Source organism: Bacillus rossius, chromosome 16 (genome assembly GCF_032445375.1).
Source record: "Bacillus rossius redtenbacheri isolate Brsri chromosome 16, Brsri_v3, whole genome shotgun sequence".
NCBI classification, from domain to species: Eukaryota; Metazoa; Arthropoda; class Insecta; order Phasmatodea; family Bacillidae; genus Bacillus; species Bacillus rossius.
The window spans coordinates 2,777,380-2,784,276 of NC_086343.1; the positions used below are offsets into that span (position 1 = coordinate 2,777,380).

The 6,897-nt window shown below is 40.4% G+C and overlaps 1 protein-coding gene across 1 annotated transcript in view; it reads right to left on the bottom strand.

The window, feature by feature from the left end:
- Nucleotides 1-4,308, bottom strand: part of LOC134539973 (open rectifier potassium channel protein 1-like) — a 21,887-nt gene extending 17,579 nt beyond the window's left edge. The window contains exon 1 of the mRNA XM_063382371.1: nucleotides 4,237-4,308. The gene's annotated coding sequence lies outside the window, so the exon portion shown is untranslated. The remainder of the gene's footprint in view (nucleotides 1-4,236) is intronic.
- Nucleotides 4,309-6,897: the final 2,589 nt, after the last annotated feature.

The window sequence follows — 6,897 nt, forward strand, 5'->3', positions numbered from 1 at the left end:
GGGCCACATCTCAAAAAAAAAAAAAAACTAAATTTTACAGGAGAGTGAATAAATGAAAGTTTATTCTTAGCCTCAGCAATCAGGAAATGCATAATGTCGGCAATGTTTCTATCGCACAAGTCAAAATATGGCCATGGTGTATTCCAACCCACCCTCAGCTGTACGAATAATAAGGCCGCATGTCAACATTTGGCTGTATTATTCTGATTTCTGTTTTACAAATTTAAAATATAATAAGGACTTATCTCATCTCAGGTGAAAATTTATTGTACTACATATATGGCCTTTTTATACCGAATAGATATGGCCATAGACATTACAAATATTCAAAAATGTAAAAAAAAAAAAAAAAAAAAAACAATTTTGGTGATGTGTCGCTATCTGTTGGGCCGGCGCATAACTACCACCAAATAAAGAATCGGAAGAGAGGTTCTCATACAAAGTTGTTTTAATCGATGCGAAGATACTTAATGCTGTTTTGTAATAAACCATCATGTAATAAATAAAGGAGTGGGTAGGAGGTGCAAAAACTCATTGTATTACACACCACAAAATTAGTGGCTACCTAAATAGAGTGAATTTTCACTGGTTTGTTTGCCTGATAATAGCTTATACATTACTTCTAATAAATTAATGTAGTTATGTCAGCAATATATAATGAAAACTGCTATCTAGCGGACGGGCCCATAACTACTTCAGAAAACTAGGTCTCAGTCTCGGGAAAGAGTTTCTCCCCCGTGCGGCGAGGTACGTCATTGCCGGGTCACAGGGCCGCGACGTCACACCGCAGCGAAGGACAAGGACGCAACGACGGCCCGCAAGACTGATTCCCTCGTGTCGAGCCGCACGACGTAAAGCAAAACGGAAACCTTACAACCTTTGTGCTGGAAAATAATTTACGTTTTTGACGTGACAACGTCTAAATAATCGATGAACGCCGGCTGCACGCACGAAAAAGTGTCCCACTACGGATGTGTCCTGTTTGCTCATTGTACGAATGCGTGGCATCTCTCTTCCACTCGATTAGAACGACCATCGATTTGACTTTTCAATCATATTTTCGTCGTCTGAATTATTAATATTATGTAGTTTAACGATCGTCCACCGATTTTCAGCACAATCGGCACAGTTATTTAAAAGTAATGTTGAATATTCAAATACGTTTTGAACCAACAATGGTGTTTTACAGTTACACATAATAATTCAAATTACACCCGGGATATTTTGCACAATGTTTTAAAAAATATTGTAACACATTATAAATAAGTTTGGTGTATTTGGGATGCGTATTTGTTATAAAATCGTGTTATAAAAACGAAATAATATTATTCCCCTACCGTGAATAAAATGTTTATAAATATGTAGATAACATCTGAAAATAATATTTTTCAAGTATGGTCTCGTGGCCGTGCGGTTGTCGGTTCGAATCCCGGCAGCTGCGAATGTTTTTTTTTGTACTTGTAAAAATAAATACGGCGCACGCAACATTTCAAAAGTAATAAATATATTTTAATTAATGAACGCAAATAAAAGTAAATTTATTAATTAAATTGTACATTTCATTTCACTCCTTTGAATCCATACAAAATAGTGATAATTCAATAATAATGATTCAACTTTATTCATAAAAGTATGCAGAGGTAGATTTTATCATACAAAAGATAGAATAATTTAAAAAAAAATTATTCCTCAAAGAATATAATATTTTTAATGCCTAAATGGTTTGGTTGCAAAACCCTATTACGGCTCAGTCTCAGGCCGAATATAATATTTCCTTTAGTTCTGGATCAATCATTTCATCAATGTTTTGTTATGACATTGTCGCGTTAAACTATCGTCCGTAGACCGACTTTACAGACAACCATTTTTTTATTACGTTTATTTTTTTTTAATTTTAGCACAACTAACAGATGAATTTTTTTTTCCGTTATGAACATATTTATAGGTTTCTTACCTAAAATAAAATTAATCTCGCTGTGTGCAAGAGATGGACAAGGCGTTCAGCCAAGGGTTGTCTCAGGAGAGAAGTTAAGGGTGGGGATGCCTAACCCCTCTAAGTGCCCTTGTCACTCCGTCAAGTTTCCTCTTCCAACACCTTCCAGTATCTGGTGTCAAAGTTGGGGAGTTATGACGTCATTAGCGCTGCCATGTTTGTTTGACAAGTTGGATGACTTTGAGTTTTTAGTTGCAAATTACTGTTGATTTTATTAGAAATTTTATCAATAATTAAAATTAATGAATTAGAAAAATCTATATATTATTGTATTAAATAACATGGTAAGATGAAAATTGTACAAAACTAAAAAATATTTTTGCAAAACTCCGTTCCCCCGGAGAAACCCCCGGAATGGCCACCGCATGGGGAGCCCAGGAAAAGAAACGGGCTCCCCATTTGGAAGCCACCTGGAAGGTTTTTTTCTGTTCCACCCACCGTTTCTTTGGTAGCCTGACTTGTTACAAGGGATTGTATTCCTACCAGAGAAAATGCCACCATTTCGTCTGGGCAATCCGCCTTGGAGGAGCCGGGGCGCGAACCCGGGTCCTACAAGTTACAAGGCAGGCGCTCTACCCCAGAACCAGAGCGGTAGAGCGACAATCGGCAGTCTTCTTAGCCCTGACATGATGTTATTCCAAGCGTGTACTGTAGTTACTAACACGTGTTTATTTCTGGCAGTTGATTATGGAAGCACGTATGTAGGGTGTTAAAAAAAACACGTGAGCGAGTGTTTTAGTATTCGCCAGTGATGTGTAACATCTGATCTCGTTAACGAGCAGATTAATTTTTGTCATGTTGCAAATACATTAATAATACGAAATTTAACGTAGATTTGTTTTTAATTTTGATTTTTATTATTAATTATAATTTACACATATATTAATATTGAATTTTTATGTATTTTATTATTTTAGGACACGAGATTGGTTTGATGACTGTCTCTGTAATTTGTATTGTTGCAAAAGTCTTTATTTTAAAATTTAATAATACTTCAATCCATTTAGACTATTGCACTGGCTATAACTGATGAATGTCAATATGCGAAAGATGAGGTTTTAAGTATATGTATACACATTATAATTTCATTAATTTGTGTAAGCTACCTTCATAACAACATTTTCTGAAATATAACTAGTTATCATAGAGTTTTATAGATATATACTGCACTGTAACATGTAATTCAAAGGTAAAACTTACGATTCAGACTACAAACACGCCTAAATGAATTGGAAAATATTCATGAATTGTCTATATAATAAAATTGGTTGTGAAAATTCTGTTTTTAATGCAGATTTATGTAAAATTTGTTTTCCAAAAATGAAATCTGAAATCCTATTAGACTGCAACTTGTGATTGGCGGCCGTATGCGAGAGAATTCGTTGAATTTTATGACTGAGCCACTCAGGACGTGTTTGCTTCCGCACTGAACTATTGGTGTTGTAACACTAGACATGTATCTGGAAGAACCTAACCCAGTCACGAAAAAAGGACGGTGGATGCTACAGTGATATTCTCGGAATCAGTTCGCGAATAATGCATGGCCCTATGAATCTGCGAATTTTTCCGGTCTCTAGCTATAAAAAAAGGGGCTTGAAATAAAATACCATCCTTCATTCCATATATCGTGCAGGTTACAAGCCGCAAGATGTCCGGTGTGTGTGGATTAGCAAGGAAAGGCCGTGGAGAAGCCAGAGGTGCCCCCCCCCCCCAAACACTATGACTCACCCCCCCCCCCCCCTAACCGAATGATGCCCCCCCCCCCGAATAGTCACATTTTGCATTAATTAAAACTAATTTTCTAATAATAATTTTGGTCATATGCGTGTGTGCACTTATTGTCGAAGCGGGGATAGGGACCATCCTGAACCGACAGATGCCAAACTGCTTTTGATGAGGAAAGTGCGGGGTTGCCAATTTGATATACAAGATCCCTTTCAATTATCAAAGCACCAGAAACGTATTTTCACATTAGAAGCTATAAGTATGTAAATTATATATTTTTTTTTTCTCGTCTTTTGACAAACCCCCCCCCCCCCCTGAAATTTTAATGACGCAGTCTGCGTCGTTACCCCCCCCCCCCCCTTGTGGGCACCCCTGGAGAAGCTACAAGGAGGACCTCAACCATGACCACGGCATTGACCTGCACCGACCTGCACTGACCTGCACCGACCTGCACCGACCTGCACCGACCTGCACCGACCTGCACTAACCTGCACCGACCTGCACCGACCTGCACTGACCTGCTCCGCCAGTGTCCCGGACGGCCACGCGCTCCCGCAGACAGACGCCGACTGCGCCGCGGTTATCTCCCGAGGGACGCTGGCCGCCACTCCAGCTGGGAGACGATAACCTCTTCGCTCCTGCTGCGCGCCTGATAGGCCGGTATCAATGGTCGCCATTGCGCGCCCGGCTCAAAGGAGCCGCCAGCGAGCCAGCCCTCTTCAGAGCTGCGGTTGGTTAGTTCGTTGTTCTTGGGCAGGCCAAGCATGGCCATAGCGACGACCGTCTCCGGTGCGACGGCCGAGTTATGACGGCCTGTGGCAATGCGGGCACGGATCCCGTCAACACACCCCTCCCCTCCCCCCGGTCATCGCTAGGGTGCCTGCCTTACCCATGACTAGAGACCGATAGTCTGAAATTCATATACGTATACCTTAAAGCTGCTCTTGCTATTGGCTCACTGTTCTTCTGGGCGACTCTGAGCCAATGAGAAACCCTCAACCAAAAGAAGTGACGAATCACGGGCAAACCAGTTGAGACGACTCACAAGTCAGCAGCCAATGAACTGGCGTTATTTGCCCGAGTGTACAGAGGACTGTGTAGACTATCCTGGAGGTCATCGAAACCGCGAATTTTTCAGGTCCCTACCCATGAGCCATGACGGCTCGGCATTCGTTAGTAATGCAGATTCTGATAGTGAATTCGCAGGAAGGACGTGTTTTTTTTTATTTTGCAGTTGGTGCATTTGCTAGCAATTTACAGCCAATAGAAAACTACCGAAACAAAAACAGGACTGTCGACATGCATGCATAACATTCTATCACATTATGTATGCATTTTCTACAATTGTATTCACTGTGCACTGTATACCTACTGGTTTTCCGTGAAAATAAAGTTTCATAGACTATTATTATTGTATGCAATCAGCAGTATTCGTGTGTATTTCCAGCATTATCAGTGCACGTCATTTTTATTTTTACAAGCGAATTTTTTTTAACACATAAGTAGAGACATGCAAAATTCCCGGATTCATTTCGCGATAGGCTAGCATCAAAACAACTATACCTTCGTACCGCTTCTGCGATTGGCCCACATTTTATCCGGGGAACTGTGAGCCAATGGGAAACACTAAACCAAGAAAGTGCCGAATTACGGACAGCCTAGTTGAGACGTCTCACGCGTCAGTAGCCAATGAACAGGTGTCATTTCCGCGAGTATTTAAAGGACTGTGGAGTCTATCCTAGAGGTCAATGAATCCGCGAATTTTGCAGGTCTCTACACATAAGGAAAGCTAAATGAAAAATTCGCTGTTTTTTTAGAAGTTGTATAACCCACACGCTTGTATGTGTTTTACACTTAATACGACGCGCGTAACATTTCAAAAGTAATAAAAAATATATTTGAATAATGAATGCAAATAAAAGTAAATTTATTAATTAAATTGTACATTTCATTTCACTCCTTTGTATCCATACAAAATAGTGATAATCCAATAAAAATGATTCACTTTTATTCATGAAAGTATGCAGAGTTAGATTTTATCATACAAAAGATTGAAAAATTAAAAAAAAAAATTCTTCCTCAAAGAATATAATATTTTTAATGCCTAAATGGTTTGGTTGCAAAAACCTATTACGGCTCAGTCTCAGGCCGAATATGATATTTCCTTTTCTTCTGGATCAATCATTTCATCAATGTTTTGTTATGACGTTGTCACGTTAAACTATCCGTCCGTAAACTGACTTTACAGACAACCAATTTTTTTTTCGTGCGTGCAGCCAGCGTTCATCGATTTATTAGACGTAGTCAAGTCAAAAAAACTAGCCTTTTCCATTCCCTCTGGGATAGAGGTAACGGGACGCCGCTGACTGGTATGCTTGTTGGTCTCGGAGGGACTGCGGGCCGGCCACTGGTAGAGGTGGGCGTGTTGTCCGGGAGTGGCGGGGTCAGGGGGCGACACGGAGCCGAGTGGAGGCGGGCACAGGCGTCGTTAACCTGGATGGCCGCGAGGCCGCGCGCGGGGGCGGCTGATGTGTGGCGCCGCCGCCGGGCCCCCGCCCCTTCCGTGGAGGCAGCGAGGTACACTCGGTTTCATCCGACCCAGTTTATTATTGAGCATGCGCCATTGTAGTTTTGCTCTGTGTGTCATGGAGGAAAAAAAATTTCATAAATGAAAAATAAGAAATAAAAAAAGGAAGGTTTTCTGTAAAGTCGGTTTACGTACGATAATTTTACGTGATAACGTCATAAGAAAACATTGATGAAAAATTGCATACTTTTTACAAATTATTTGCAGTTTGTTTAAATATAATCACGAACAATTAGTTAAAAATCCCGCCTTAACCTGTTTGATATTATAGAAGATTTTTTCGCACGGCGGTGGTGGCCCGATTCTTGCACGCTCAGGCGGACCGTAACAATTTTTCGTGCGTGCAGCCGGCGTTCATCGATTTATAAGACGTTATCACGTCAATAATTAAAACGTATAACCACAGGAAACAAGCCTAAATCAGCTGATGCCGAACAGATAAACCCAACAGACGAAACACTGTCGCCGTTGTGTCGTTAGGTAGCCTACATAGTTGGGTTTAGGCTTTCTCTCTGTGGACTTATGTTTTAATTATTTTTTATATTTCTTAATTTGCATTTATGAATTTTTTATTCCCCGTGATAAACAGTGC